Below are 21986 nucleotides of genomic sequence, written 5' to 3'. Positions count from 1 at the left end.
CTCGTGTAACAGGATTGAAAAATGTAGCTGTAAACAGTAGTGAATAGTAGCAGTTAACTTTGCCTGTTGGTCTATCATGGAAGGTGGCGCGAAGAATTTAAGTCTATCACCTCGCGAGTCACGTCGAGCAAGCATCAACCCCTCGGTGTTCCTCTCGTGCCAGGCAAATTCCATAAACCTCTACTTAAAATCATAATTATTATTAACCTCGTTGCTCGAGCGACGCGGCGAAAATGAAAGACCGTCGAGAGGGTTCCGTAACGCAGCCTGCGAAAAGAGAAAAGCCTGCGTGGCAGGGGGTGAGTTCTCGGTGTGGTTGTCGCGCGTTAAGCGATACATGCTCTCACCCTTTGGTTCTTTGTGTCGCGCGACAAAATTTAACGCCCCGCTCGTAGGCGCGCCATTTAACCAGACGGTCATGGGGTGGAGCGGTAACGCCAACCCCCCGTCGACGTTGTCGCGACGAAAGCCGCCAATTTACACGCGTAGCTACGGGCCGGGCCACCCTTCGAAGAGATTGTCGAGGATACGGGAAATCTTGTGGGACATAATGGAAAATGTAAGAGAACGAGCGTAGGAGAGTGCTCTCCCAGGGGTGCGAGAGGACTGCGAACCACCCTCCGTTACAACTTGGACGCCTCGTGTTCCTCTATGAAAATATTCGGCTCTCGGCCCGTGTCTCTTCATCGGGGACCGCAAAATCGAGAGGGGTGCAAAACCACCCTCAAAGAATCGTGATCAGAGGGACAAATTTTTACTGGCTTTCAGTTCTCTTCATCCTACCATTGAAATACCGTATAATAATTTTTTTTCATTACGAACCTATACCAAACCTACCCCTAAATTTATAAGCTCTTCAAGTATCGGGAAAGCGAAAAAAATGTGCTCGAGTTAGGTAAGGATAAAGTTTGCTCCTTTTATGTTGAAACCACGGAAAAACGAGAGCATGGACGGTACTTTGTACCCTGGTCGGTACCGAAAGCCCCGAAACGACGATACGTTCGAAGCTAATTATCGCCGGTTAATTAACGCGCATTATCGCCGCTGGCTGACGTTCTTTATCGTCACGAAGCGATCAAAAATCCGGTTCACTTTGACCCACCCCCTCGTTGACCGATTTCACCGGTCGCGCCATGCAAATTGCGGTTCCCAACGCTCGTTACAATACGACCCCATTTTTCTCCTTCTTTCTCGTGTCCGCGTTTTTTTTTTCTGTTGCCACGTCGCGGTCGCAATATTGCGACGCGAAATTTATAGCGGAACGAAAAGAACGACGAATCCAGTTCGAATCGGTGATTCCTGTGCTCGCACATTACGCAGCCAGTGCTCGGTATCGATACGACAAATAAATGCAGAAAATCTCTCGTTTCAAAGCTTTGACTACCCCTTCCTATCGGGTTTAACTAGCGGGCTACGTACCCGTTGCTACGGTCACTAGCAAATCCGACCTGAAGCAGACGCGGGCGCGGATTTTCTGCTCGATCGCTTCCCGAACGATGCTCCCGGCGCGGCTCTGCGCGGAATTATACACGCTGCGACAACAAAACTTTGCATTTATTGGCCATCGATGTCACTGCCAACGACCACCGGTCGTGCTTTTTTCATTCTTGCATTCTCGTTTCACGCGGACCGTGTACTTCTTTCGTTTTTAACGATCAATTTTCTCGGTGTTTCGTTATTGCTGTTCGTTACTCGTTTAGAAAGCTATGCGCTCCTATTCGCGAAGCATGAGATACGTTACCATTTTACGATAAATCTGTATTACATTGCAGATTCGATTGTTTATTTCATACACACTATTGCCGATACTTTTCTCGGCACGAGGAGAACTGAAATTGTCAAAGAATAAGGGAAGATCGCGCGATTCTTCGTGTAATCACTAATTTTCCTCGCGATAATTAACGGGGAACGAGGCCCGGACCTGCTACGGAGGGAAATAAGTGATCGCGATCAATTACGATGTACGCTAACGGCGTAACCGATTTGAGGTTTCATTAACTCGAGCAAATTCAGCGAGCGTATTAAGCGTGCCTATATGCGAGCGCCGAGTGCTCGCTCGCCGCAGTTTCTACCGGTTCTCCATTATTCGACGGTGCTTCCAGCGGTAATTCGAGTCTGGAGAGAACGTTCCAATGCAATTATAAACGCACCGATCCAGATCGAATTCGAACATGTCCAGGCTTCGGCGGGAGCCTAAGCCTCGGAACGAGCTTTAAAATATCCTGTTGTCTGCAAAAGGATTCAAGCGTTTTGTCAATTTTTAGTCTAGTTGCCTTTCTTGCTTCTTTACATTGTTAAATCGACCATTTTTTTCTTACAAAACACCAGTTGTATTTCCAACGAATAACACAAAATACTCGGAACCATCTGAAAGCTGTGTATCTTCCAGTAAATTAGTAAATATCCCGACGAAGCGTGTTTATCGATCACAGTGCAATCATCATTCAGGTTGAATACTATCGAAACAGTACGATGCGATCGGTATTCGAAGTCTGAACAGAGCTGAGCCCGCGCGAGCGCAAATACGGTCGAAATTCGTCGATGGCGAAGGGGTAGGAAAGGGGTGGGATATTGCAGAGTTCCTCTACGCGGGCCAAATATTCTAACCGTTCGCTGCACGACCGAAATAATTCAGCGTAGACGAGGCCGGGAGGCTTTTAACCGGGAAAGCTGGTATCGAGAGTGCGTTATCCAGCTCTCGAAATTGTTGCAACGCTGGTGTTCGATAAACAAAAACAGAAAAGGAAATGGAAGAATATTCGTGGAATTTTGCATTGATTGACTTTCGTTTCGATTTCCTCTCCCCCCTCCCCTTTTTTTTAAAATTATTTTATACACGAAAACGCAGAAAAATTGATCGTCAATGACTATTAATTAAACGCCTCGTTCGTGGGTAACGAATACAAGTTGTTTCGTGGTTGGAGGACGAAACGAATTACAAGCAATTACTATGTTGACGGCGTAAATTGCTTTGTTATACAAATTTCACCGCTTTCGAAACTACTGCGATTATTTATCGATATTGCATCCAAATATGAAGTTATCGGCGCTTAGGTTACTATCAGAAATTTCAAACGTAAATGACCGTCCATCGTTGAATCTTGTAATTTTAATAATGACCCGTCGTTTACATTTTAAAAATTAACGTTGCTATCGCGCGCCATTGCTTTGTGAAATAAGAAAAAGGTAGAATGATAGAACAAATTCCGGCAACAAAGTAAACAAACTGGATTATAACTCACTTTCTGTGCCGGCGTTGCGCTCTCGCTGTCGCTATTAAAAACGAACGACGAGGAAAAAATGAGGAAGAAGGAAGTGAATCCGGTAGAACCGGGGAAACTTTGTTCCTGAGAAGTTACATCCTTTAAGGACAGTAAAAACAATGGACGAGAGAAGCTGTGAAAGCCGCTTAAAAGGAACTCTAATTAGCAGCAGCGTCAAGAGGACAGGGTAGAAAAATTGCAAAAGGAAGAGAAGAGAGGAGTGGGTGGAGAAGAGAAGGGTTGGACGTTTTATGTATAACGTTAATACGCCGTTCAAAATGCACGGGCTACAATGCTTTTCTCGTTCAGCACGAAAACGTTGTGCTGCCTTTGAAATAATCGTTAGCTCGCCATTTATCGGCCAACCGTATGTTGGAGCACGCGGAAAAACACGCGGACAACCCGTGGAAAAACTCGATACCCGACGAGTTCGTTTGTTCGACGAAAAAAGCTACGTTGTGTTTTTATCCGGTCATCGATGTAACTATTTTTCTCTGTCCATCGATTACGTAGAAAAATTCTGCATTCTATTAGCTCGTTTTTCTTCCTTTGAATTTTCAAACTCAACCTTTTCATATTCCATCCTGTATGCAATAATATTGTTATTCAAATTTGTTCTTCTTATTTCTCCCTGGGGTTCTGTATGAATCGACCTATTGGCAATCGCCATGGGGTCATGATTTTTTACACAAACATCCCACAGTAAAATATCGTAGCAACAATCTCAATCGTATCCAGAAGTTATTCGCGAATCTGTCGGAGGTTTGAAACTCTTCCTTTTTCCCTCCTCGTGGAAGCTCTCCTTTTCTACGATCAACATCTTCTCCTCTGGAAAGCAACCACGCTAAGCGCTCTTTGAGAGCTCACAAAGGAAATTAATTCCTCGAGCGAAGCCCTCCTCGCAAGATTCCGGGGGTGTCCGAAGCTCCATTGAAGGATGCGGCGAACGAAAGGAGCAGACGATGCCGCGGATGGTTGAAAAAGCGAAACGAATCTCGCTCGGTCTGTCTGTGAGGCCTAAAAAGAAAGGATAAGGATGGGGAGGATCGAGAATGAACAGAGAACCGATACACCGGGTTACGATTTCTTTCGTTATTCGAAGCACCTCTTGCGTTACCCTTCATTACCGCTTCCTCTACCCTTCTCAAGGCTCGACCTCCTTTTTTCCTGCCCCTGCCCGATTTCTTATTCCAGCAAGATTGTGTCTTTTATCCGTGTTCGTCGAGTTAACGACCGCGAAATCGACGACGATTAGCAACGGTGGCTCGAGGCAGAGTTTAACCAGAATTCATCACTCCCGTTCGAGCGTGAACCGGTCTGCGGGGAGTCGCAGGAATTTTCACGGAAATTCGCGCAGTTCCCAGCATGGGATGGCCGTTGATTGATTTCGTTTTCCGCCACGTGTATTTCCCCTCGCAGAGACAGTTTTCAAAACGCTCCGCCCACACTGATCGATCCTCTTCGCCTGATCGCATCGGCACAGCTTGAAAGTTTCCGCGAAACTTTGTCGGAAGATGGTGCACTCGAGTTGCAACGCGTGATATAGAAGTTGAACGATAAACAGCGTCTTATCGGAGTTGGTGTAGTTATGATAACGACGCTGATAACGACAGTGAACGCTGGATATACTCATAGCCCACGAAAAGGCTGGATTATGGTGACGATAACGCGGAATGTCTTCGTCCACTCTTGCGGATGCATCGTTGCATAAAAATCATCGTCTCCCTATCTCTAGCTGCATTAAATATGGATATTTCTGCTGTATCGGTGAATGTATTAACAAAGTAGATCGAATCTAACTTTTCGCACCTACTACACAATTTATCGTGCAAATGAGTCAACAAACGCGAGCTACTAATTTTAGCAGCAATTATAAACAAGCTGAAATCCCAATTAACTCCCCACCTGTACTAACATATCCACAATTAGAAACGTTTTCGATTTTCTGTCCATAAAGTTTCGTTTTGAAACTGGAGCATACGCCTCGGTTGGTTCACCCTGTCAGCAAGTTAACGCATTGCTACGAGTTTTCGATCATCTCCGCTGACGCGGTCGTATCAGGTTCTGAAGGTTTCGCTGGTAGAGAGCTGGGAAAGCCGTGGAGGATCGTCGATTCGATGCACCGCGAATATCTCTGATCGAACGATAATTTTCCTAGAATATACGTTCGCATAGTCGACGCCGAGGCAGCACCCACGTTATAGGCAGATGGAGTCAGGACAGCGTGAGATGCGCGTTATTCTCACCTGGCTACTCCCATAGACCGTTTCCATGGAGGATAAGGAAGGATGGGAACCGAGCGGTTCACCAAAAATCCCGTCAACGTCTCTGCTCGCCCTTGGACCGTACATTTTCACCCTTTCCCCGATGTCGTCCTACCTCTTTCGTCTAATACCGCGTTCATCCTCTGTTATCAAGGATCATGGATGCTTCTTCGGCCAACCACAACCACGATATTACGTAATTGGATTCTCTTCCCTTTAAAGGGCCGAGCGGTTCCATTGACACGGCCGATTCGTGGATAATTCTAAAAGGGGTTCGAGTGATTCCCTAGATGTCGGTCCGCGACTTGGAGATGCTTCGACGAGGAGGATACAAAGGGCCAGAGAGGATGGTACTCGTCGCAGAATCGTCGAAGAAGGGCCGTACCCTGCCGCAGATTAAACGAGGCTTAATTCGTAGATTAATAATAAGGTTCGGCAGACACACTCGACTCCTCCGAACCTTTGTGATTCGATTTGTCGTTTCGAGAGATTGCTTGTACTGTCTTTACCCTTGTACTCGCCCTTCTGATCGATCCGAGTAGGATGGCTGGCGAAATAACCCCACTCTTAGATGCCACTTTTAATCAAGTGCGCTCAGATAAACCGGGAAAGGGACTTTTAGGCTTCCTCCTGATGGTATTTAACCGTTTGAGAGACAAGAAGCACTTAGCCTCCGATAAGAATTTCACATCCAATACAGTGTTAATAAATAGTTTAATGCTAAGTATTCGAGCCATCTTCTGAGAATACTTCGTTGATGGCACGAAATGGCTAACAGACAAATATTTCCACACACTGTGTCGCCATTAAGAGTCAAGGGTCTTGTAACACGACCAACAATCGACAAAAGAGAGGAATCGCAAAATTCACGATCCCTTTGAAAGCAGCCTGTCGTCGTATCCGGCCGACAAAGAGGCGCTTCTCAATAAAATCGTCACCATAGAGGTCGTCTCCAGGAACCTAGGTCCATTATGCCGGTAACCGCTTTGATGAAATGTCGCGAGCGACGGAAAAGGGAGCGTGGTCGAATTCTTCCCGTTCGTCCTCGATATTCCGTTCATTTTCAATCGGCGTCGCTCGATTATGTCGTGCAGAAGAGCTCCGCCCAGACACCTAGACGAAGGCTACGCCAAAGCCGAGGCAAATTTAGGGGAAGATAGGGAAGGATGATCGTTCGAGCGGAAGCTTATAATTGTACGATGGTCGTGGCTTTAGAGACAGAACTGGATCCGAGTCCTGTGACGGGCAACGAGGCTGCGGGACACCATTATTCTGCGAACCAGGTGTCCTGTCGACGCCTCGCAGGAGCTCGTTCTTCTTTCGACAGGGCGCTAGTTTGTATACGTTGTACAGTATTGACCACCGCATCCTCGTCGAGATAAAAAGAATTAACTTTCTTTCGGCCGGTTACAAAGGCGTTTTATCCTTTGTGCGGTTGGACCGCCACTGCGTCTACTCTTACGTGAAACTCTAATGTCCTGGAAAAACCAGGGACCTGTTCACCACTAACAACTTGCAAGTTAACATCTTCGATACGACATCTTTTTTGAGAACTTTGATACAAGGAGTATCATTAATTTTTGTCAGACATTAGAAGAGTCTAGCGTTCCATCACTTTCAACCCTCTCTGTATATCACAGAATTGCCCGTTCAAAAAATATTCTCGAGGCAACGAAGCGTGTCTCCGATTCTCCTTCGAGCATCGCAAAATCTTGGTGCACCATAGGGGTCAGGTAAATCACGGTCGGGGGTAATTTTCCAAATTCGGTCAACGGTGTTTCGGCGAGGTCCGTGAAGCGTGGCGCCAGTCATTGTATCGATACCGAGCTCTACTACCGGCTTGGAGTTCAACGAAGCCGAAACCACGTGTTTTCATCCTGGTACTCGATCGCGGCCAGTGCCTACGTGTTTGTGTGTGGATCACAGCAGGACAGCCGTGTCCTGGTCGCTTTGATGCTGCCTTTCGCTCGGCCAGCGGACCGTAAACCCGACGTAGCCGGAAGCTGATGCGGTCGCAGAGTCGTCTGGCAAATTGCAACATCATCCTCCTCCGTCGAGCTTGCTCCTGCTCTTCTATCCTCTGATGCGTGTCGCGAAGAAGAAATCGCCACGGGGCTAAATGAAAAGGAAGAGAATGGCTCTCTCGACGCCCTGAGAATGCCAAGGGGAGCGTGAATTATTGGCTGCCCATTCGACGATGCGTTTGCTAAATGCATTACCAGCGACGCGATAAATAAAGAGGACGATTGTTGGACGAATGTCTGGGAGACAATGCGAGAAGTAGATCGAAGATTTCTCTATTGTTATATTCAAGCTACGTGGAAACTGGAAATATTTTCTTGTCTTTACTTACCAAGAAACTATAATGCCTTTTTAGTTTAGAAAAAAGGTACCACGTTGAAAAAGTTTCGCCAATTTGGCGACTTACCAGCCGAAAAACAGGCTGAGTCACGCGCTGAAAGACACGAGCATTTTCGCACCTGCGGTTCCTTCTCTCCCCATGGGTTCTAGGAATGAGAGGAGATCGGCGATTTTGACGAATCATTAATGACACGAAGCGTTAGGTCGTTAGAAGAGTCAGCCTAGCGTGATCAAATCGTTGAATGCAAAAACAGACAATGGACCCGAAGATCCTGACCTGTGGGGTAGTAAAGAAGCAAGGGACACCTGGATGTCTAATTGCCAGTGTCCCCCTGAACTACTTTCAAAACCATGGGGTGCCTTCTCTTCTCCGCTTGTTAATTTCAAAATGACGTATCAGATTTTTATTCAGTCTTTCATTTTCAGTAATATTTCCTTGATATATTCATGGCTTTTTTCTCAGTTTCCGGGCTGAAAATAAAGAAAGGGTCGAGAACAAAATTAGTCGAACGCGATGCCAATAGAACAATGACGTCGAACGTATCTGGTTTAGTACGCGAATGCATCGTCGCATCCTGAAGGGCCAATCAATTTTTTCCCCTGTCTCTTGCTCGCTTTTTCCTTTTTTTTTTTTGCAAAAACCCTTCGGCACGTCGCGGTGACACGAGGGTCGAACACAGAGAAACCATTCATCCATCGAAATGACCCCAGAGGCGCCAATCAAACGCGTCGCCTCACCCTGAATACCCGATAGAGATATAGAGATACTGCAGCCAGTACGTCAATATTAATAGGAGGATGCACCGTCCTCTCGATTCATCATCGATCCTACCTTCACTCGCTACCTCGACTTCTATTTTCCTCGATTCACCTCGCCATCCCTATCTTCGCGTCTTTGAAATACCTTTGTTTGTTCGTTAATACATTTCCCGTCATGGTCATCGACGTATTTCAATTTGACCCGTTCACTTCTTTGCATCAGATCAAATTGAAATTTTCATCGAACGACTCTTGTACTTTATTTCATTTCCATATTTTTATTTAAAAGATAATTCCTCACGGACGAGAATAAATGATCGTTTCCTGGTGCAAAACGAAAAATAAATAACTCTAATTTCAATTCTTTATTCGTCAAATGTTTGCACACTCGGCTAACAGAGTTATTCCTAGCTGGCACCGGAAATCGGTTTATCTTCGATATCGAACGAATTTCATGAAGAATTGAACACCGTTTAAACATTCAATCGCGTTCCACTTAATAGCTAGTCGCTTTAGGTCTCGAGACCTGGTATCTTGTTCGCGATGCGACATAGTACATCTACTTCCAAGGAAACTGATTACACGCGATCGTTAATGTATCATCAAACATCGATGTCGTATTAATTCACCCTCTGTTCGATCGATCCCTTTTGACGTGGAAGGGGTTGGTGAACAGACGTCGATGCATAAAACAAAGGGAATCCACGTTTCTGTAATTCAGACACGATGGAACGTTAATATGTATTCCCATCCCTTCGGAATATTAAAACCGTGTCCTACGTGAAAACGACGGGGAATAAATAGCCGCGTTTGTAAAATTGAAAATGCAGATATCCGAGGCTGATTAAGAGCTTTCGAGCGAACAATGCCAGCGATACGATTCACTTTCGCGCTGATATACGATATGTAAAATCCTTGTTTTTCGCTGTTTTTTGGGCTATTGAACTCCGTGAAATCCGAGTTACTATAACAAGATAGCAAAATCGGAAACGAGTGTGTATTTAACTTCTCTAAAAATCTTGAAACCACTATTTTTAACAGTCTGTGTTTACCATATACTACCACTGTCTATCGATTATTCGAAGAAGCTCCCCGGTGCCGCGAAATCTATTCATCGAAGTCGTTTCGTAAGTAGAAGAATACACGATGAGGAGCAGGCAGCAGGAAAATGGGAAACGATCACGAAAGAATAGCGCGATATAGGAGAGTAAAATTGGCCGTTAGCCGGGTTTCTAGCCTAAGCCGGTACTCGTATCTGTGTATCATCGCGGCTGGCTAAAAGCATTCGCGAAAAATAGCAGGGCAATTAGCTAATAAATAGCCAACTGTGATGAGGATGCTGGTGGAAATGGCGCGAACGTTTGCCGGCCGAAACACGAGGGCGTCGATGTCGGTTCGAGGTAGAACGGGTTGGGGGTTATATCGTCGTCCTGTTTGCCGACGTTGCTTCTGTATATACGTATATATACGAGGACGATAACGTTAAATAACTCGTTACGAGCTCGCTAGCTGGCTTCCACGATAATGCGCGACTGGGATCAGCGGATGGGCACGGGAAATCGCTTTCTATGGCTCGTTCTAGCCAACCCCGCGACCGGCTACGTGCCTGTCTGCGTCGCGACGCCCCATAACTGTACATAATAGCGGTAGGGAACACGCGAGCTTCAATTAATATCGGTATCGACGTTTCGCTGGAGTCGCGATGACATTTCACCTCGTCCTCGATCTCGAGCCAACTACCCTCTGCTCTTTCACCCTTCACTATACGTACACGATGTTCCATTTCAATAACAAAGTAGGATACACAAGTTATGAACTGTAAATCTATCAATAGTTCTGCATATAGAGTTGAAATGAACAAATGTCGAAATGTTAACACGTTCAAGTATTGTCTTTCGCTAGTGGATAGTCTTATTAAAGTTACGATTCGAAGCTACCGTTCGATGTCAATTTTTCACACTGTACTGACCGTAGAACAAGAGCGTCCCTCGAACCGAGACAATATCCCTCACCGGGGTCTCTTCGGTTGATTCGATCCGACAACGCTTTCTGCCCATTGACCATGCAATAGCCACTGGACGTGCGACCGGAATATCGTATTATGTCGTGGCTAGTGCTTCCATTATACTTGCCACGACAGAAACGATACTCAGCGAACGTCCAAACAGAGTTGGATACATACTTCCACGAGTGTTTTCAAACACAGTTTTGCTGTACGTTACAAACTAAATACTATCATGTTAACAAACATTACTACAAATTGTCGAGTAGCCAGAGAGGAGGTCGAGATATCAGACGTCGCCAAAGATCTGCCCTAACGAACACCGGAAACTCGGAAACTAAGGGTTCCTGTCTGCGCCAAAAAGTCTGAAAGAAACGATCATTCTGAGTCGAATCGTGAGTCGAATAGAAAATTTGGAAAAAGACAGTCGCTCTGATTATTGGCCGGAGATGGCAAAGAACTCTTGTAGTTTAGCTACAACCATATTCTACAGCACGTACCGGTGTATTCGTTATTACCGACCGATCGTCACCGCAAACATGGAAACGTAACGGAGGACGGAAATTGGTCGGGTGGACCGGAAACGACATTTTCGCGACGCACTCGAGAGGAATTCTCGAGCAGCTGACTTTCAGACGCGAACACGCTCGCCCTTTTGAAGACGTGGCGTTGCGGTGAGGGACGTAACACCGCGAGAAGATGAAAAATTTCATTGGTACACTGTATACGTGTCCATTACACCGCGTCCATTTTTCTGCTACATCTCTACGACTTTTGACAAGCAGGGAAGAAAGGTAGACCTTGCTAGGGGAGTCTAATGTAATTTCAGGAGCCTTGAAAGAATAGACTTTCTTTTTTACTTTTAGTTATAAGATACTTGCCTGATTCTATTACTCGTTAAAATCATTTAGAGTTGTATAACATCATCCCTCATAAATCAGACGACGGGATTGCATTAAATTTCAAAAGGGATTGGGTTCCCACGCAATTACCACCCCTGTTACGACACATTTCATAGAATCGACTTTGTTGAATACCATCGGCTAAGTTAGCAAGTGCGTAGCACCTGTTCGCGGCTCCTCAGAAGTCTGTTGGCCCAGTTTAGGCATCGATTCTCGGCTACGTGAGAATCATCCCCTTCGGTCGGTCCGATTGTGCGACGTTTGTGTCGTTCGGATGGCTTGGAGACTCCCTTAGCCACAAAAGCGAGCCGACAGTCCGTTCCTGTCCTCTGATGTCTCCGCGGAGTCATTCGCCACCTTTCTGCTCCGCCGTTATTCTCGCGTGAAAACCCCTGCGGCGACAAAACGCAACCCCTGCCGCGTCTCGTGAACACCGTCACCGCCCTTCAGCCCAGTTTTCTCATTTTTTCCCTCCTGCTGCGTGGAAACGAGATCGGATACCTATAGGTAGCGATGGATATTCGAAACTTCCTGTTTCAAATTTTCAACCAAACTTGAACAACAAATTAATCTAAAAATGTGGAAAATCAAGGAGGGACTTTTAAAGATTCGCAAGGTTCAAATAAAATTCGACGGAATTCTAAATTTTATCCATATATTTATTGGGAACTCGTACAATCGTGTTTTCGCAAGAATCGAATGCGTTTACGCAGCGTTGCTGTCCACAACTTTCATCTTCTGAAGCCATTCTTGACCCGTGTGTCCCGTTCGTGACATTCTTCTTCTGCAAGCACTCGATCGTGTTCCTTTGAAGTGATCCGTAGCGGGGTGGAGAAGCTTCGAATGGAACGGAATGATTCTCGTTCGTTGTCTCTAGGCGCGTTTCGATAGGGTCGATACTTCTTGGCGAGTTCCGCTTCGTAGCAACGTGCCTCGTCGACAGGTCGCGTCGCAATGGCGTTTTAATTGCCTTCTATTGTTATTTGCCGCGTACATTTACGGCGAGAGAGCGCGACTTGATCGTTTGCGCGCACCGAACGAATGCACCATGCAAATAACGCGTTATTTGCCCAGGGAAAATACGAGCTGGAAGTATAATCGGAAGCTGAACGAATCGAGCCGCAATAATGGACAGCATATAATTACAATTTGTTTGCCAGTCGGTCTGTAATACGTTTATTTGTTAATCTCTTTTAATTGCACCGACGATCGCTCTTTAATCGCTCCTTTCCACGAATTTGCTGCCGGTGGATTCGATCATTGAAACCAAAAGCAGATGTCACATTGTACGAAGGTTCTACTGAAAACATGGCATGCAATGACGTTTATTTAGCATTCAACAGCAACTAGTATTCGAGAAGATATATATTAAAGGGTTGGCTAATGGAAACGAGAGCTTTAAAGATTAGACGATCCTTCGTGGCACTAATGGCGCCAGGTTATTAGGGACGAGTGAGCTTGCCAAACAAATAAGCGGTGCCCTGAATGACAACTTCGCGCACAGCATGCAGCCCGAGTCCGTTTTAGGGATGGGAAGTGTCGTTTAGGGTGGCAAGTTTCCGCGTAGAAGTTCGCTCGTCCGTTCGCGGTTCACGAGACCTGGCCTTATCTTTCCTAGTCCACTGGATGATAGCGCGACGACCTACAACTAACGAGCAGCAACTTCGTAAACTTTGCATCCGTTCGCCAAGTCGGTCGCTCCCCAGCCGGTCGGAGACGCGCGATTCCAGGGAAGCTTTTAACACGGAACGTTCGCCGAAGCTTGTTCGCGCGAATCGGAGGATTTGGCGAGCGATCATCCCGCGAAAATTGAGAGCCCCCGCTTTTGATGCCTTTCGAAGTTGTGCCAACGCTGGAAACGGGATATCGCGTGCCCTGTCGTGGTTTACCTTAACTCTGTCTCTTCAACCGAAGAAATAAAAGGATGCAAGTTGAAAAGGAACACCATGACAACGGTTATTTCGTTTTCGGAACGAGACTTGCTCGTCATGGTTCATTCTTCCCACGGCTGTTGTTGAACTCGTGTTCACGCAACGCACGTTCCGTGTACGTCCTCACTTGCGAGGCCAGAAAGGGATCGAAGCGTAAAAGCTGGCGCGCGCGTTTCAAAAGAATCCCTCTTTTTTAATTCGACGCTCGGATCCGGTTGTCGGAGAGTGCGCTTCTATGTACGCGGCAGAGGAGTAGAAAGGTAGACGCACTCGATAATGTTTCGCATCGAGCGGCGTGGAAAGTCGCAGCCAGCGAAAAAAATTTATCTTTTTTGCCGGTTAAGTGGTTGAAAATTCAATTGCATCGATTTCGAAGTCTACCCAGGCGAAAATGATTGCCGGTGAAACGTTGGAAAAAGGTTTCGTCACGATCTCTAAACGGCAAACATAAAAATTGATTCGAAACATCAAACGTCGCGTCGTTTGAAAAATTTGTCGCATTGCGAGTGACGTACCGTATGATTAATAGGGACAAACTGGAATCGTAGAGACGATTTTCATGATATATCGAAAGAACGTCGTCGACAGGGATTTCTCGAGTGTAGCGAGGAAAAGTTGCAATACGTTTCACGGAGGATTGAACGCGTCGATGTGTATCGAGGGAAATGAATTATGTCGCGAAACTGTTGGGAAGAGATAGAAAATTGCTGCTTAATAACGCGTTAAAAACGGAAGGAAGTATTCCGCTAACTCCGCGCCAATTTTCCAGCCGGAAACCGTTCCAATTCGGCCTGGGAATAACTGTACGTTCTCCTGCTCTGTCTGGCCGGCCAAAAAAAAAAAAAGAAACGAAAAAAGGAACACTCGGCGTGTCTCTTTGAATGGCAAATTAAGCCGAGTTCTACTTTAGGAGTTTGCTCGTCGGAAACGTCGATAGAATAGCGAAAAATTTTCAACTAGGTCATTCGAACCGAGTAATCAGGTAGCAGAAGGTGGTTCAGAAAATCAAGAAGAAACCAATCGTTTGGATTGTAAAAGTAATTTTAGAATCTCTTATCGGATATCTTATCAGAGATATCGTTCTTTTGTTTGGCATCTTTCGACATTATGAATTGTAACGAGAAAGAATCTTTTCGTTACCATTTTCTCAGGATTTTCATCTTTGCTTCCTTCATTTCCAGCCGTTCTTCGATTCAAACCTCTCTCTGCTTCGTATCCGAATAAATCAATTACCTACCCGGTGATTTCAGTTTAACGAAATCGTCGAGTCGCGAGGCTGGAAACGAACCGCGAACAGGAAGCGTCAGGCTGATAAAAAAAAAAAAATGAATCCGCGAAAGCTTTTCATTCGATTTCCACGGAGAGACAGTGTGATTTAATTGTCACATCGGCAACGATTTTGAGTCTTATTCTCGGTCGCTGTCGATCCAACGCGACTCCCGTTGTATCGATTGGTCCACTGCTGTTTCCATATTCGAGGCGACTAATCGAGCGTCGATATCGAACTCGATTCGCCGCGAAATCGCGTCTGTTCCAGGCGAATCGGTGCAGCGTCATTAAATCGTTAACCGGTCGCGTTACGTGCAATTAAGCACGGTCCGGTTTTCGCGGCGGACGAATTATGCCGGCTTCACCGGGACGAGCCCACGGGCTGTAACAAATCCGTTTTTAAAGGCGGAATTTGATAAATGCCACGGCAAATTTCGCAGACACGCCGCGCGAAATCCGATTAATCACCGCTGCGCGCCGAAAATCGTTCGCTTCGCCTCGTTATCCGACCACTGTTTATTTAAAAAAAAAATAAAAAAGAGACCAGCACCAGTATCTATCGGCTGTTCTAATAGAAGAATATTGGTAGTATCCTGGCTCGTTTTGTTTTTGGCTATTTTACTTTTGCATTAACGCATCGAATTTTTTGCAGTCCATATTTGTTCAGAATCTATATTCGTTCAACATTTTTCTCATCGCGAAACAATTTGTAGCGAAAAATTCGGCTACAATGTTGGCCAGCTATCGAAATTCATGAATCACCGTGATGAATCGTCGCTGCCTAATTACTCGTACCTCGTACCATTTATCACACAATACCCTGGGTATCGTCCCATGCATCGAATTTTATCCATCGCGTTGATCACTCTTCCCGCGAGCATACACGGCATCGGTCAAAAGTTTCGGGACAGTTTGCGCATCTCTAACAAGCGTAATTAATAAGAAAATCATAAATCAACGAGATGTTTTATAAATAATACGACAAGTATTCGAAAAGTTTCGATGCTACGTTTCGCAGAGGAGTCAGCGAAAGCAAAGAGGTCGAGTTTTCGGCCGGTTCTCGTTCGAAATGCCGCGCGTGTCGTTGGACAATTTCGAGATAGACGTTTAAGCTGTTGTCACGCGTTTCTTGCGGCCAGGAGGGTAGCCTCTCGGCGAACGGCCAAACCCGTCAGCCGCGCCCTCGTATTTCGCTGTTAAATCACGTAACGGCGGAATCCTTGCCAGCAGTTACGTTTCGAACGATACGCCGCCGTTGGGCCGCGGTTATCGATGATTAACGGAGCCGATATCGCCACGGGATTACTTCTTCGCCGTGTTCGTTTCTTCGATTAGCCGCAGCAAGAATTTTCTGCGGTTACGCGGGTTCGATCGACTCGACCGAATCCCTCGTTACTTGCCGACCGATGTGACGCCAATAAACCAGTCGTTACCCTAACCAGACACATTATCCGAACGTTTCGAATCGATTTCGTTCCCCTATCGTTCGCTGCCCTCCCAAGATTACTCGTGCCACTCGAGAAAGTGGATTGCGGTGGAGGGTTGTTGTCTGATCACCTTTCACTTTGATGAAATTCTCGCTAGTTGCTTAGTTGTACGTTTGTTTATGCAACTGGAAGCTGTATGCGGTAAAGAAAAGTGCAGGTCCGGCTATCCTGGAGAAACAGGATGACCAATTTTGTAACGTCGATTTAATTGAGTGACCAGACCTGCTCGGCGGTGATCGAGAAGGGTGAAACGAGCCGGAGAAACGGGGCATCGTAGAAATTGAGAAGGACGTCGAAACCGGCATACCGGAAATTGCTGCTAGGAAATCCAATTAACGGTCGTGCGCCGTGCATCTTTTGCCGCGTTACTATCGCCTACTATCCTCCTCGGTAACTGCGCTAACCTGCTTCGCGAAGTTACGGTCGGACGAGCATTTGTGCTAGTGGAACCCGATCGTAGCTACGATCGAGTTGTACGAGTGATCACTTTGATGTTGCTCCTTTGTTACGGTACCGTTGCGCAAGTGCAGCGATACCGTTTTATTCTATGGAAAGTACTTTCATTCTCGGTTCGTGCTTTCTAAGAAGAAAAGTGTTCGATTCGGTTAATAGGATTATTGAATGAGAATTTCGCGATCGAAGACGCTTGTTCCACGCGTTTTCACTCGTGCATTCGTATCCATTTGGCCGCGTTCGGCTACATTCCTCTCGCAGGGATAGGCTGGAAACGTTAGTTCCGAGGAAGTTCCATGAATCGACGAACCGGGCATTCCTCGACGGCTACGCGGCTCACGGAGTTCCGTTCTATCCTGGCCCCTATCGGATAAACCGAGGATGGAAATGGGACGGCGGGAGGGCGCGGCGAGGGAATTCCTTCGACCATAGAAATTTTGCATTCCCCGCAGCCAGACTGGGCAATATTCAGTTCCGCGGTTCGCTCTCGGGTCACACTTCGAAATCAATTGCGCCCGATCTCGAACCGTTGCCTACCCCCTTTATGGAAATGTAACGAGTTAAGCAACCGACTCCGTCGAAATCCAAGTCTTTTCGGACGAGATTAAAAACTTCTATGGGATAAAAATTACGCGATCGATGCGTTTCGTTTCGAAGATTTATTTTTGATCGTTTAAAAATAGCCGTCCGATGTTAATTTGTTTGCCGAAAAGAGAAAAATGAAGCGAGCGGCATGGGAAACTGATGGATATATTATTCGCAAGCGGGTAAAACTCCATTATTGATTTATTCCGGCGGTGTTTTACCGGTTTAATGGGATTATTGATGGCGTGGCATCGGTTGCTGGTAGTCGACCGAGCTCGGATTCCATCATCTGGACGGGCTTCGATCTCTTTATTTCCAGCATCGTGGCCCGCCACCAAGGAAACGGAACACAGGCTGGATCGAGAGGAAAGTAAAACACTGCGTCAATATTATTTTATCCCTCTTTGGCTTCCTTCAACCGGTGCCTGCCGATGGCTCGCAAGGGGAACAGAATAGGGATTGTTTTCATAATCAGAGACTAAAAGAGAGGGATTTCTTCTCGGGGAGGAATCTTCTTACGGCGATCTTCACCTGAGCTTGTTTTCAACCTTCCAAAGGGAATTACTTTGTTTCGTTAACTTCTTATTCTTACCTGAGCTAGGTTTGTCTTGAATACCATTATATTCCTCTCTTCGATGGAATAGATGATGCGATTCGTTCGCGATCGTCCATCACTGTCGTCCATCGCTGAACGATTCTTCCATCTGACCGCCGAAATGCTTCCTGTTCAGGGAAGAATACACGGACGGATCGTCGGAAATGTAATTTCAAGGATCGTGGAACGGACCGCTTCTCGGCCGACGTTATCTTTCGCTGGAAGGTAATAAAACGCGAAGTTCGAATCAATCGCATTCCTTTTCTCGGTCAACGGAGCCGAGCATCGCGCCGTTGCGGAATATTTCCGCGTGATTCGAAGACGGCGGTCTGGTAGTAAATCAGCGTCGGGACGCACCGCGGAATCGTCGACCGTAAGTCGCCGCGACCAGCTGTACTCTCCCTTATCACGTTCGCCCATCGTCCTTCGACGAGAAACCGAAATTCCAGAACGACAATCATTTTATGACCCCCCACAAAAGCTGGTTCGAAGATCAATGCGTTGCTTCTCATGGTGTTCGGTCGCTTTTCTTCGACGACAAAGGGATGTCCATCGAGGGGGCAAATGGCTCGTATGTTTCTCGCGGCCATCGGTGTTAGGGGATGTACCGCGATATATTATGGTCGATGATAAAAGCTCGAGGTGTCTGGCGCGAAGTTTATGTTCCAGTTCCATCAGAACGTTCCTCGTATTTCGAAGAATGTTATAAAGTTAGTATCGTAAAGCTTACCGATGTGAAAATGATAAATTGTTCATTTCAGAACGAATTCTTTTGGAAATATAAACAATCGAAAAATAGAACGGAAAATTTGACCTAATAATTAAGAGAGTTAATAGAGGGTCTAGAATTTATTCGACCAAGAAATGAAAATTAGTTTTTGCCGCTCGCGAGGGTAGCTTATGGTCGTTTTAAGTATACACAAATTTCTTTCCCGTTGAATCAGGAACGAACGACCAGCAGTGGTTCGTTAACTTTTTCGCCCAGTTAATCATTGATCACCTTTCCCCTCCGCTTTCCCGTGTTCCTGTTATTTTCAACGAATCACGAGCGATCGTCGCTTAATTATCGAACGGATTTCTTTTTCAGAGAGTACAGGGGGAAACGGAGTTGCCGGTGAAAAGAGTTTTGAACGGTGGCCAAGGACCAAGGCGAGAAATGTAATTATGACGCTGCGGAAAAGTGTCCCTAATTGTCGAATCCGCGGAGCAGCCTAATTGCTGGAACTTGGTGACCCTCCAGAAGGTGCTTAAAGGTGAGTCGCTTTTGCGTTGCGATCTAATTTTCTTGTTGAAACGAGCTACGAATATTTACGTTTCGTTAGCGAATCCTGCCGCTCAGAATTGTGTTATCGCAAATATATTTTTCAAATTATTTTAATCCAAGCGTTTATGTTTGCGCATTACGCTGCGGTATCGTGCACACATTCCGAATCGTACGATAACCGAGGGGAATTGTGTGCATAAAACTGATAATTATTATGCAGTATCGAAAAAACAATTTTCTGTATTCGTATCAATTATCTTTTATTAAATTTCTCAAAACTATCCGAGTAACTCATACACAGACAGTACCGTCGCTAAAAGATGAATAATAACAGATCGGTCTTAAAGATGAGACTAATAATAGCAGAAACGGTGTCCCTGAAACTTCTGAATGCTCTTAACCAAGCACCATGAAATTTACCCGGGATAGAACTCATCCGAGCGATAATTAAAGCTTCGGTTGAACGACGTTATTAAAGTTCACGGTCTCGAGCATAAAGTCAGAAACTTCGGTACCGATTACAGTCCCGAAGCACGAGCTTTTCCTCGAGCATCCTCGGATTCTTCAACCTCGATTGGACGTTGCGTCGGTTCGGTAACGAGCGAAGTGACGATACCGCTTCCGGTATTTCGGTGGTTTCCTCCGTTCACGGTTTCTTAAAGTACGAAGCTTTGTCGCAACGTCCTCGGTGCCTCTATCAGAGATCCAGAGGCACGAAAGATGAGAGGAGACTGCAAGACCTTCAGCAGATTCACCGGAAGCTTGTCGTAATACCGCTATTAAAATGCAATCCCACATCTTACCCGAACGAAGAGATTCTCTGCTCTCTTCTCAACCCTCTCTCTCTCTTTGTTTCTGTAGCTGTTCACGATGTCCCGGCGTTGTAAGACGCGGCTTGTACCATGGCCGACTCGCGTTTCATCGTGTTTCTCGTTTTATTCATTAAATAACCGTGGCGTCGGTTCCGGGCAACGTGCCGGGGTAAGTTCTAAACGGCTCTTCCGGCGAATGCAAATGCGCGTCCGCCTGTAAGCGGAACGCGGTAATTAAAAGGCCGCGCGAGGACAAGTTTCCCGATGACTTCGCGCGGTACGCTTCGCCTCTTGCCGCCCTTTTCTCCCCTTCAATCTTCTCGTTGTTTAATGATGGGCAGGTACGTATCCATCGGAACGTATTAATATAAATAACGCGATAGGAAAAAATATTTCTAATTACCGTAACGGATTCACTGGGAATAGAAGAGTGCGAGAAGCAGGGAAACGTTTGGTGTGCCATTTCGTTCAAGTGGCAACTGTCTGAAGCGCGTTGTAGCGAAAGGGTTAATGGGACTTTTTGAAAGTCCCCCGGCCGCGGTTTCTGTTTGAACGCGTCGGTTAAGCATGCTGTTTTTCCTTTTTTTTTTTTTCTGCTGCCATTTGCTCGGTAACACAAAATGCTTACGTTTTCCACTTTGCTGTCGTCCTTCGGGCCGACTGTTTCTTTTTCCTTGCCTCTCGTGAATTCTAACGAGGGTGTTTCGCGAACTACCGCCTCCTTCGAAACTGCGGCCCGCTTTCCGTTTAATTAATTCGCTTAATTAAAGGAAGACCGCGAGAACAACTTGCCGAGGAGAGTTTGATGGATACTTCTGGGTCGGACGCTCGTTTGCTGTTAACGAAAAGCTTCCGCTCGTAAATGTCCGGATATCGATACGCGATGCAACGGGGTTCGTGTCGTATCCGCGAATATCTCGCGAAATTTAAATAAATAATAGAACGTATCCAATTTCATTTTAAACTTTGTTCTATTTTCATTTCGACGATGAATCAAGTCGACTGCACACCAAATGTTCATCGTTATTCGCGAAGAAATTGCTCTTGTTCATTCTAGTTCGCCTAAACTCTAATGAATGATTGCAATTTAACTTCGAACAGGTAGGACGAAGAGTATGTTAACCTCGTTGTGATCGAATTTGTAGTTTAATCGTTGCATAGCTAGTGTAATTAATGTTTTTCGAGGCTGAACCTGTATAGCCATTTCATGGGAATTGCATTTCACGTGTGCAACTTTGATATTAAATTTCATAAAGCATCGATGATCGATAACATTACGAAACGTTTGTACGGCATGTAACGTTTAGTCGAATCGAAATGTATCCTTGAAAGCAGTCGTGTTCGACGAATAGGAATAGTTTCGTAAACCGTAGACGCGGTAGTTCGCTGCAATACGTTGTAGTCGATTTTATTATCGGAACACGTACGGGGAGGAGCTTTACACAGACGGTGAATTAGCGCGAAGTAATCTCAAACGAGGCATTCAAGCAGCCTTTGAACCGGAGAATCGTATCCCACCTGTGGTCTCGGCTTACAGATATACCGGAAACGAACTTGTTACCGGTGCGACCGTAACGGAATTCATATTAGCATTCGTGCAACACATTACAAGGAAATTGCAATTCGACTTGGCCAACTTAAGCGGGTCACGCGTTATCGCGTTAAAATATTTCTTTAATCGGTGATGCGATCTCTTTATCGAACGATTTAACCGTTGATCAATCATCGTTAGGAATGGCTGTCTCTAGCAAGAAACGAAACGAAACTAAAATGGAATTTAATTCAGCTCACTTTATTAAAGCTTTATCCGCAAGCTGTAAAATCGGGAACGGCTGTCTTTTGTGCCAATCTACCGATTGACTTACCGCTGCTTTTCCGTATCGTATCAGGGATTTCCGATAATTCGTCCGTCGTTGAAACGCTCCGTCAATCTACTACAAAATCGTTTATTTAAAATTTCATCCATTCGCTGGAAAACCTTTTACAGCGCCCTGAAGGAACAAAAGAAACGAAACGGGTTGATACTCGGGTGGGATAGG

General features: G+C 45.8%; 1 long non-coding RNA gene across 1 annotated transcript in view; it reads left to right on the top strand.

Annotated features, from left to right (window-relative positions):
• The window catches only part of LOC117602622 (uncharacterized), a 110468-nt gene extending 89935 nt beyond the window's left edge, over nt 1-20533 (top strand). The window contains exon 5 of the long non-coding RNA XR_004581007.2: nt 18959-20533. This is a non-coding gene — a long non-coding RNA (uncharacterized LOC117602622). The remainder of the gene's footprint in view (nt 1-18958) is intronic.
• The last annotated feature ends 1453 nt before the right edge of the window (nt 20534-21986 follow it).

This window comes from Osmia lignaria, chromosome 12 (genome assembly GCF_051020975.1).
Source record: "Osmia lignaria lignaria isolate PbOS001 chromosome 12, iyOsmLign1, whole genome shotgun sequence".
Lineage (NCBI taxonomy): Eukaryota > Metazoa > Arthropoda > Insecta > Hymenoptera > Megachilidae > Osmia > Osmia lignaria.
The sequence above is the reverse complement of the archived record's forward strand: the minus strand, read 5'-3'. Positions and strand labels throughout refer to the sequence as shown.